Genomic DNA, 12545 nt, shown 5'->3' with positions numbered 1-12545 from the left:
TCAGGAGGCTGAGGCAGGAGAATGGCATGAACCTGGGAGGCGGAGCTTGCAGTGAGCCGAGATGGTGCCTCTGCACTCCAGCCTGGGCAACAGAGCAAGACACTGTCTCAAAAAAAAAAAAAAAAAAAAAAAGAAGAAAAATATGGGAGAAGAAGAGATGCTGAGAAAGGGGGATTCAAATAGAAGCATTGTGACAATTGAATCACTGCAAAAGTGGGAAGGCCAGAATAGACCTCAGGGGAAGTCTCTGGAGCTTTTCCAAATCTATTCCTTTCTCTAGTCATCAAGTGATGGAGGTTTGTTGAACATGACACCTGGCTGCTCTGCATTATGGATTTGAATGAAGAGACAAAAGATAGAGTTAATTGTTTCTCATGCACATGAGTTTAATTTGGTGCACTTTTAATTAGTGCTCTTATGGGACTGAGAATCAGTTACTTCTGCACAGGCCGCTCCTGACAGCAGGTGGCTGTGTAGAGGAACGGGATTATTATAGAAGCCACGAAGGTCATGTTAGCATCAACATAAGAGTTACACAGGATGTAGTGGGAAATGTCAGTCCTGATGGCAATGATGACCTGTTCAAGATCAAAAGCACTCAGCAGGATGTGATACATCGAATTTTGCCATCACGTAGAAGGCACCTAGATTCAGAGCTGGTAGAAGAGGTTCACAAATAAAATTATTCCTGAGAAAGAGAGGGACTCACATTTATTGAGTAAGGTTTATGTGGCATAGGAGCACAGACTATGGCTTTTAGCCATAGTCTAAAACTCCATGATTTTTTTTTTTAAGACTCACCATGATCTCTCTTGATTCACACAGATTTTCAAATGTGGAAATTCAGTTTGAGTGGTGCTAAGTGACTTCCTCAACTTTACAAAGCTAGTAAGTACTAGCATCAGGCATGAAACTCAATTCCATCCCACTCCCAGGTTTAATTTCCTGTCTTCCCAGTTCCCAAGCTCTAACACATTCTATCATTTCTGGTTACTGTAGTAATAATAAAAATATTCACCTCTAGAGAGAAAATGTAAAGAGTGAGCTTGCTACGTAAATTACCAATTTATTGTACTTGCAGATATTAATTAGTTTTGTAATAATTGTTTCTATTTTTGCATCAATTTTGGATTTAATTTATCAAATACGTAAACAGCACCCTCTAGCACAAGGCTATCTAGAGGATATGGCGAGAAATCCACTGGTAAGTAAGACAAGGTATTTCTCTAGAAGCTAGCAACCTATAATATGTGTTATATTAATGGATTTGTGGAGCACCTGTAGGCAACACCTTGTCAAACCCTTTATCCCAAAATTTAAATGTTTTCCCCAATATAAACTAATATGTAGAAAATAAAACAAGTATAATTAGTATAAAATAAGTCAAGCAGTCTAGAAAAAGCATTAAATATAAGTCGGCCATTATGACTCTCAAATACGCTGTTGAAGCAATGCTCATGGAAGAAATTTGGCGGCTATTAAAAATTTTATCAGATTGTGCTCATTCACTTAAAAAAAAGTAGCTGTTTTTCCAACACGTTCAGAATCCCAAAGGGTGCTAAGTTTGACACCTCAGTCAAGTAGGAAGATGTTCTTAATGGCACATCTGTCTCCACATCCCTTTCCGGCTTGAGTGTTTTCCCACAAGGAAGAATCATTCAACCCGAATGATTCTTCTCTTTCTCTTAAGAACAACAGAGAATTCCGATAAACTCCTTCTCTTCATCGTCATGTCTGAACCGCTACACTAGCTCCCCAATCTTGATTCCCTGTTTTTATCCTTGCTTCCTTTTAAGCTAATCTCCTTACAGATGACTAACTAATATATACGTATTTTATTTTAAGACTAAACAGATACAAAAAAACACAAATGTAGAGGTTAGTGAATCATTATAAAGCAAACATGTCTGAAACCATTAGCAAAGACAAAAATAGAACTTTGCCATCCACTTGAGAAGCCCCTCTATGCGTTTGGCTGTTTCTAGTTCAAATATCTCCCTTCACCAAAAGCAACCACTTAACTTTTAAGGTAATCCCTTCTTTATGTGTGTTTAAAAAATTGTCTTGTCACCAGACTTCAGTGATTATTCTTGCTAATATTTTAACTTAACTTTATTAAACTCTTTTAATCTATAACCACTATCATCTCCTTATTTTTTTCTTTCTTACAATTTGTCTGTTGAATAGCCCAGAGCACTTGACTTGCAGAGTTTCCCACAGTGTGGCTTTTGTTAATTACATGGGCATGGTGTAGGTCAACACATTCCTTTGTCCTGCAAATTGGCAGCTGGATCCAGAGTCCTGATCACACTCATGTTCAATCCCTTTGGCAAGACTAGAGGTGGTGCTGTGTGCTTTCATCTGTTTTCTTGCCTTTTTTTTTTTTTTTTTTTTTGAGGTGTTCTCAGTTGTTGCAGCTCAATGCCTGAAATCCATTAATTAATTTACCTGACAAATATTTATATTCAAATTATTTTATTTCTATCTTCATTTAAAAGTTGGAGTACTTTTATAAAGAAATGTTTCCCTCATTTACTGTTTGATTAAGTGGCCCAGTTCATATGGAAAAGGCAGACTTGACGTTTTAATTGTTTCTCCTTAATTACCAGATTTTTAGGTAAACACTGGGTTCCCTCTTATCCTTCGAATGTGACCAATTAGTTTTTGCTGCTATTTCATTTTATTTTAAATATCATCACAAACTCGTGGACTTAAATATATTTAATAGGTTTCAATTAATTGCAATTACTATTCCTTTTGAAACTTACTTGTCTCATCTTTGGGCAGTGAGAGCCTCCTAATGAATGCCTCTTGGGCCTATTTGACATAACTTTAGTTGTCTTGATTGCTTCCCCAATATCTGGAATGACAAGATGTTCTAGGACCATCCTGAATATCTCCAAACCTGATTGTAGCCATTTCTACAAAAAGTTCTGCTGTCTTTTTTCTTTAAGTGAAAAATAATACTTCAAGGCCATAATCTGTACACTACCTGTGCTCATCATTACGGCTCTAGTTATTGCTAATTACTCTTCTTTAAACAGAACAAAAAGAAAAAAACTCTCTCTCTCTATATATATATATGTGTATATATGTATATATGTATATATATGTATATATGTATATATGTATATGTATATATGTATATATGTATATATGTATATATGTATATATGTATATGTATATATGTATATATATGTATATATATAGAAATATAACAAATATAGGGGAAATATACATAGGGGAAACAAATGTAGGGGAAAAGCATTATAGTGACACTTTCAATTCGAACTTAAAACAACGGAGCCATTATTTGTTTCTTTTTTTAAAAAAAAAACTTGACTTCTTACATATAATATCTGCATCATCTTTTTTTGCAAAGAAAGAATCTTGGTTCTTGAGGATGTATGGGATAATATAATTAAAATAGTTCATATGCTTTCATTGACTTTATCCTATATTGTCTGCCCAGTATTTTTAGAATAACAATATTAATAGTACCATCACTCAGAGCAATTAAAAAAAAAAAAGCTTACTTGTCCCTCCTCTTCCTTCTCTCATTTTTTTTTTTTTTTTTTTTTTTTTTTTTTTTAATTTTAGACAGAGTCTTGCTCTGTCGCCCAGGCTGGAGAGCAGTGGCGGGATCTGGGCTCACCGCAAGCTCCGCCTTCCAGGTTCATGGCATTCTCCTGCCTCAGCCTCCTGAGTAGATGGGACTACAGGTGCCCACCACCACGCCCGGCTAATTTTTTTGTATTTTTAGTAGAGATGGGGTTTCACTGTGTTAACCAGGATGGTCTTCATCTCCTCCTTCTCTCAATTTTTATTTATATACTCTCACTCTCTGAGCATAGCTCTTACACAGTGTATTCCCTTATATTAAACCTTATATAATTTTACTTCTACAAGTAACTATACATTTTATGCTATTTACTAGTTATTATTTCAAGGTTTTTAGTGGGGTTTTTTTTTTGTTTGAAAGAAGTTGATTCTTTAGCAGGTTCCTTATGAAGAGATTGTTAGAACAACATTCCTTTAGCTTTTGTAGGTTGATAATAATTCGTTCTCTTTATAATTGAGCATCAGTCTTGCTGGATAACAATTCCTTTTTCTGTGTTTAAGTATTAAATATATTACTCCATTTTCTTCTGACATAAGGAATTGCTGCTGAAAAGTTTGATGATGATTTTTCTTTCCCTTATAAATCACTTGATCTCTTTGCTTAGATGCCCAAAGGATTTTTCTTATTTAAAGTCTGGTAGTTTTATAGAAATATGTCTTGGTGTGATCTTCCTGGGTCAATATTCTCAGGTAAGTAATATACATTTTCAATATATAGTTTTAAATCTTTTTTATTTCAAGAAAGTCATATTGAATTACAACTTTCTTTATTTGTTCTGTTCCTGTGAGATTTTTTTCTGTTAGTGACTTTAGTATGTATAATAGATCTTGGCTTATCTCAACATCTGTCATAGTTTCAGGTTATTTTTATTTTTGTTAATTTCTTTCTTTTTCCTGCTTTATCCCATCTATTTATCTTAAAGCATTGTCTGACATGTTTCCTGAATCGTGTTTCTTCTGATTTTCACATGTCTAATTCTTTTTTCTTTTACTTTTTCCTTTATCAGTTCATTTTTGTGTTCTTTCTAATTCTGACTCTTCCCTGTGTTTGGGTTCTTATAACATTTATAAATCTCTTTTATCTTGTTGTATACAGAGTTAGTTTACAGTTTTGCCCTGCTCTGTGTGCACACTACTTGAAATGCCTTATTTTGCAAAGGGATGCACATGTTCCTGATTCTCCTTAGTTTTGTAATAATCACGTGTGAAATTTAATCTCAATACATTTCTGTTGTTTATATTTACGTGAGATTAGTTTTCTTGAACTTTTAAATGGTGGTATGGTTTGGTGTAGCTTTTTTAACTTTTCTGAGCTCTCTCAATTGTTATAATCATAGAATGTTCAAAAATACGGTAGTTTACTTTCTGAGATTTTCTGGTTCTCTTCCCCTCTCCACTTTTTTTTTTTTTTGAAAATTATCTTTCCTTTGTCCCTAATGTCACTGTTTTTCACAGTTTTTATTCCATTTCAAGCAATTTCTCCTAAGTGTGAGGCCTCCTCCTAGAAAGAATCCCTGGCGAATAACTAGTTCAGTGTGAATCACCTGCTCAAGCTCTGCTAAGCCTTCGTCACAGCCTCCTTGAGTCCATCTGGCCAAACTCCCTTCGTCCGCTTTCCTCCAATTGACCTGTTGTGTTTCTAGGGAATCTCTGTTGACCATTTTGGGTTTCGATTCCCTGTTGTATCCCTGGGTTTTCTGTAACACAAATGTTGATATTATGTAGCTTCTATGGATGTTGGCAATTTGCTTATAGTTCAGTATTTCTGAGAATATCTGGTAACCTATTTTTGTTGCCATGTAACCCAGTCATTTCTCGGTTTTGCTATCTAAGTTCTCTGTTGTAAATGGAGACTAAGAGAGAATTAAACTATGCAATTTTCTCCATCTTCCCAGAATCCCCCAAAGTAACTTCTCTTATGCAAGACACATTATGTTACATTGTCATCTAAAACCCCCCTATGATTTTTGTCTCATTTAAAATGAAACGAAAACTTACTAACCTAACTTACAAATTCCTTTAACATTTGTCCACTACCCATCTTTCTAAATGTGTGTTTTCCTGTCCTTCTTCCTTAGAAGGTTCTAGGACTTTCTCCTCTGGACTCTGTATTCTGCCCGTATGTACTTTCTTCTGATTTTTCCATGTCTTCCTCATTTCACTACAGCTTTTGCTGAAGTGTCTTCTTCTTCAAGAGGTCCTCTCAATCTGTACACCCTAAAGAAGACACCACCAAGTCACTCTCTATTACATTTCCTATATTAATTATGTGCTCAGCACCTACCACTAACTAATATTGTGTGGCTTACATATTTATTTATGTGTTATTTTAGGAGTCAGCAAACTATAGCTTGAAAACCAAATCTAGCTGGTCACCTATTTTTGTAAACAGGTTTCATTGGAACACAGTCATTTATTTCAGTGCTGTCTATGACTGTGTTTGCAGTATAATGGTAGAGTTGAGTAGCTGCACCAGAGACCATATAGCCCTCGAAGCATAAAATATTTATTGTCTAGCTATTTACAGAAAAAAGTTTCCCAACCTCCTGTTAGTTCATTGTTTGTTTCTTCCCACTAGAATATAAGTTTCAGGGAAACTCAGGCCAAGTCTGTCTTTTCACTACTTTATCCCCCTCATGAAGATTAGTAGCCAACATATGGTGAGCAATCTCTAAATATTTGTACATGAATTAACCCATATCTTGAATTGTCAGCATCTTGTTAAGGGTATCATGTAGTTTTCTTTAATAGATTAATAAAATATTAGTAATAATTGTATTCATTTCCCCACTCAAATAGCCAGATGACAAAATTGAGATTTTGTCAATTAAGGGCAATGATTCTGATAAGGACTTCAGAGAATTCATATTTTTGCATAATATTTTGCAATAATTAGCAAATATCTGCATGTATAAACATTTAAAAACACATCAGCTCTGAAGTCAAGTTACCTAGATTTAAAACTCTGTTCTACCACTAACTGGTTGTGTGGACTTGTGCTAATTACTTTATTTCTCTGCATCCCCATTTATTAATCTGTAAAATAACATTGATGGAACATCTACATTAGGGAATTAAAATAAATAAATAAATAAGAAGAGCGTCAGTCCATAATAAGGGCTTTGTATATGTTAGATGATGATGGAGAGGGTGATAGCGATGATGATGATTACAATGATGGAAGAAGACTTAGGAGAAGGAAAAAGAAAGACAGAGGAGGAGAAGGAGAAAATGGTAATAATAAACTGAAAAACTTTACTTACTGATTTCCTACTATGTTCCAGTCACTATGATTTGTCGATTCCATGGATCACATAATTTAATCCTTACAATCCCCCTTTGAGGAATGCAGGTTATATTATACTACAGATGATGAATCCATACCTGATTATAGGCTAAATTATCTTTTAAAAAGAGCATGGGAAGAGTGAGAATTCAGATCTCTGTTCTTGGCCTATATATACTCTTCTTCCACCTCTAAATGTCTTCCTAAAGATCTATCCACTTCCTGCTTAATATGTGAAATGCACACACATTTCTGTCCATATAAGTCTTCCACATCCCGTTTCCAAACATGTTTTAAGTATATGCAGTTTGATATTTGCCATCTTCAAGTATTGCTCCAGATTCTGAAGTCATCCCTGTCTTCTTCCCTGGAAACTCACATTTAGTTTCCAGATCATAGTCAGCTGTCAGAAGAAATCAATTGGAGAGACTGATTTCCACTGAGGTGTTCATAATGAAACCTGCTTAATTGCTGGTAATTCTCTGCTCAGAAATAAGCTCTTGTAAGTTTGGGTTTTGTAACTTCAAGCTTGTTGGCATAGGAAAGGTGCCAACCTAGTGTCAGGGGCTATTAATTTGGTTCTTTGTAATAAAAAGAATATTGACTGCAATGAGCCAAAAATAGCTGTAGCCTCCATAGCCTCAGGTCGCCCAGCTTCTATTTTGCACCTGGTAAAGTGAGGAAGTTTATTAGTAGTAATCCAGTAGTATTGGTAGAGTGATAGCAGTACTAACAGTAGTTAGTAGTAGGAATAATAATAATAAGGACTGACAAATGCCAAGAAGTGTGCTGAGCCTGTTAACTCATTATCTAATTAACTCTCTATAACAGTTGTATGGGAAAGTAATACACCAACCCTATCTCCTTGATAGAAAGATGAGAATTAAGACTGATTAAGTGACTTGCCCAAGGTCACATTGTGATTAAAGCACTAGGTCTAGGCCTATATCAAATTTTGCTAAATCCCAAAGTTGCTTTCTTTTAATCACTGATGCAATATTACGTCAGAAGTTTCTACAAAAAGAACGTCAGTACTAAACTGAAGAGATTAGTCCTTCAGTTTAATTAATCCCATTTTACAGATGAGAGAATTAAGGTCCACCAGGGGTGAATGTTCTCCACTATCCATCAGTATCACAATATTTTTTATGCTGTTCTCCCATATACTCACAATATACATCGAAAGCCAATCCTTAGATTAAAACTCCATCATAAGCTGTGATACACCCACTCCCCCCACACATACCTGAATCACTGACCAAATATATTCAGTAGCATGATGGTAAATGTTTAACAATTTGCTCTCCGGGATGGGGGTTAGCCATGATTTGTGACATTTGCCAATTTTCATAGTGTAAATACACCCTTCATGGGTAGGTGTGACCCATCCATGTGTCAACACACCCATCATTGCTAGTCATGTGACATCACTTGAACAGAATTGTGGATAGATGCTTGCAACAGGCTTGTGCAAGTTGGTACAAGCAACATGTGCTATCCTCCTTCTCCATACCTACTTTCTTTTCTATCATGCACCATATTTTCAGAATGTAAGAATGTTAAAATATAGGTTAAAACTAGAAAATATCTGCCAGGCGTGGCGGTTCACGCCTGTAATCCCAGCACTTTGGGAGGCTGAGGGGGGGGTGGATCACCTGAGGTCAGGAGTTCGAGACCAGCCTGACCAACATGGAGAAACCCCATCTCTGTTAAAAATACAAAATTAGCTGGGCATGGTGGTGCATACCTGTAATCCCAGCTACTCGGGAGGATGAGGCAGGAGAATCGCTTGAACTTGGGAGGCAGAGGTTGCAGTCAGCCAAGATCGTGCCATTGCACTCCAGCCTGGGCAACAAGAGTGAAACTCCAACTAAAAAAAAAAAAAAGGAAAATTAGAAAATACCCTAAGTTAAGCCCACACTGAAGTAAAGACACCAATGTGAAACACCCTGTAATATATAATTATGCAGAGGTACTCCAAATGCATGTTTCCTATTCTCTAGAAGCTGTATCTTTTCAATATCAATATGAAAACTGGAATTTATATTTGCTATAGACTGAATGTTTGTAAACAAACCCCCCCTAAATTTTGTGTTGAAACTCTAACCCCAGTGTGGCTTTATTTAAGATGGAACATCTGTGGAAGTAATTAAGGTTAAATAAGGCCATAAGGGATATGATTAGTCCCCTTTTAAGAAGAAATGCCAGAGAGAGTTCTCCTCTCTTCTCTCTCTCTGTCTGTCTCTCTCTTTCTCTCCATGTACACACAGAGAGGGAAAATCATGTGAGAACATAGTAAGAAGGCAGCCATCTGCAAACAAGAAAGAGAGCCATAACTAGAAACATAATTTCTAGCACCTTAATTTTGGGCTTCTAGCCTCAAGAACTCTGATGAAATAAATGCCTGTTGTTGAAGCCACCCAGTCTATGGCATTTTGTTATGGCAGCTCAAGTAGATAAATACAACATTTGATAACATCACTATGTGATTTTGAACAAGTATCTTATTTCCTCTGAGCCACATGTCAAAGAAATGCTTGAGCTAAGTATTTATAAGATGCCTTATTGATTTAATTTCCAGAACTTGTGGTTGTAGCATTTTCATTTGCCTTTTCTAGCTATAGTTTTTTAGGGAATGTTGGGAATGTGACACAAACATCCTAGGCTGTTTTGAATCCTAATATTGACATACTAGAGTAAACATTATTTTAAAGTTATAATATATGGTGAAATATTTATAATTAAAAAATAACTCTCAAAGGAGATCATAACACTTGGTCTCTGATAAGAAAGAATGGAGTTGGGATTTTCCATCACTGGTTGTAGACCTGTATCAGAGCAGGCACATTGGAATCACCTAGGATAACTTATTAAACTACAAATTCTGTGGTGAACCCCAACACTAAATCTTGCAAATTTATGAGACCATTTATCATTATTAGTGTAAAATAGCTATAAAGTAGCAATAAGCATAAAGTGTGTATGTGGTAAGTAGAAACTGATTATGCACTGGGAATTAGGAGAACTGTGTTGTAGTTTGAGTTCATGATCAAATAGTCCAGTGATTTTGAATAAGCCATTTCCTTTTTCTAGGTCTCAGTTTCCCCATCTGTAAAATCAATGAGCTGGGTTAAATGGTCTTTACTCTAGCAGATAGCCATAAACATTTGAAGTACCTATGGATTAATATCAAGATATTAGATGCTTTTTTCAATGTCAATAGTTCAGCAGAACATAGATTAGTGGACATGTATGAAGCTCAGCAAATCATAACATATTGACAGCTCTATCATCTAGCTAATCTTAGATCTGGCCTGGCTTAATATCCGCTAGCTATTTTGGCTAAAGAGAATTTGAATTCAGGCATTGTCACTGCTCTGATTTTTATCATTTTACTCTTTTTTTGCATGAGTAAAAAGTTAATTGAGAAGTCAAGAGGCAAAATGACTTTCAATGCTCAGATCCAGCACCCCTAAAGAACTCCCATTATTTCATGATAAAAGTAATTTAATAACACTCTCCGGATTTTTGTTGTTATGTAAGTTTCTCAAGTGTTTCAAATGTTAAAGTTAACAGAAGTATTTTTATTATCAGTCAGTGGACTTTTTGTAAACACAGTAAGTGAATATTTCTCAGATGTTAATTTTACTACTCCAGAGAACTATACAATACCTGGAATTTTAAGGAGAGGTATGTACAGAAGGGAAGTATCAATAGAAACTCTCAGGGTTGTTGTAAAACTCAAATAAGGAGATGACATTCTGAAAACTATAAAACCCTGGATTAATATATTTTGTGTGTTGTGATTACACATATTTTCCCCTAAGAATGTTCCTATTTTCTTCTTTTCCTTAGTGTATTATCTTTGCTTGGCAAAGGTCAGAATTTAGTACCTTAAAATACCTTGAAACATTGATTGCAATGCTGAACAACTGAATACTAGAAGCTCAACATGCTGAAAAAGGAAAATTAAACAAATTTCTATTAAGGTGCATTGGTTTAGATCATTTACATCTCAAGATGTAAATCCAATTGTGAAATCTATCCATGCAGTGCTGGGAGATGAATCAGAGCACCATAATCAGAAAGCATGAGGAATTAACTTCAACTAGCCTTCTATTCAGAGTTGAGAGTTCTGTGGGTTTGTGCATGTATGCACGTACCCCATACATGTGTGCATGTTTGTGTTGTGTGTTTATAAATTTCTCAACTGTATACATTGTTCTTATATATTTTTTGAAAATAAAAGATGCTGTTAATGGAGAAAAAATGCACTTCTGAGAGATTTATTCTGTACTTCTGAAAGAACTAGAACTTCAGGCTTCATCACTACTTTCCAGGCATTGAAACTATTGCTCTTATTTAAAACTGGGAGTATTCCATGGGTCATGTCTGTATATCACTGAAATAGAGTTTTTGGCAATGTTGAGTAAAGGGCATGTCTGTGTGTTTTTGTGGTTGGGTTCTTAATCGCATATAATCTTATCTCATTAACTCATACACTAAGTTAATAAAACAATGAGTACAAGCAATCTCCCTCAAATCTATTACCAAGGAGTTAAGGACTCCACGAGTTCTAGTGGGTCTTGGAATCCGTTCACTGCTGCTGAGAATTGTGACTGATTTTATTTCCATGGGGTTTCATCAGCTTTTTTGAAATCATCTGGAGCATTGTCATGATCCAGTGTGAAATGATGAGATGAGCAGGAATCATATATCTTATCTTTTTGGCCAAAGAGATGGGTTAACTGAGGCAAGACTGAGTTCTTTCTGAATGTGCTTTGCTATTTCAAAATTGAGCAGCTTGGATCAGGTTGGCAGTTACAAATAGGTGGTGTGAGGACCGATTATACCAAAATCACCTTTTAAGTGATCTTTAAAAGATAGAATCAGTTGAATGCAGTATGGTATCCTGAATTGAATACTGCAGAAGAAAACGAACATTGATGAAAATGCTGCTGAAATATAAATAAAGTTTAGAGTTTAGTTAGTAGAAATACATCTGTCTTAATTTCTTAGTTTTGTCAAATGTGCCACCGTTGACTATGATGGTAATTAATATTAGGGAAATCTAGAGAAAACACTCTGAACAACTGTTTTGCTAATCTAAAACTATGACAAAATAAGTTTAGTTAGAAATACAGAATCTATGTTCCTACACCAAAATAGGGATTGTCTTACAAAACTTTTCTTGGAAAAAACATGATGTAACCATAATGTAAAGCCAAAGATAGGGCTTATGGAACAAGAGGAATCGTACCAACTCTTAAATATGTTATTACTTCATGAGCCACATAGATCGGAATTTGTGGATTATCTAAGCCAGTAGATATCAACACTGTCCTTGCACTGGCCTTATCAAGGGAGAATTTTCAAACTCCAGATTCCATGATTCCCTAGATAGAGTAAATCAGAATCTTGGAGTAGTGGGGAATAACAAGGTCTGTATGTTTTATTAAAGTATCTATGAGTAATTCTGATGTACAAGCAGAAATTAAAATTATGAAAATGCAAGTTTCAATTAAGGGACACCACACAAGGTTCAGTCACTCAGCTACTGTAGTGAAAGCAATGCCTGTGAATGTAAGTACATTAGCAGCTGCAACTAGAAATTGTGTGAACTGTAACTCGTTTTATT

The sequence above is a fragment of the Hylobates moloch genome, unplaced genomic scaffold (genome assembly GCF_009828535.3).
Source record: "Hylobates moloch isolate HMO894 unplaced genomic scaffold, HMol_V3 SCAFFOLD_10, whole genome shotgun sequence".
Lineage (NCBI taxonomy): Eukaryota > Metazoa > Chordata > Mammalia > Primates > Hylobatidae > Hylobates > Hylobates moloch.
The sequence above is the reverse complement of the archived record's forward strand: the minus strand, read 5'-3'. Positions refer to the sequence as shown.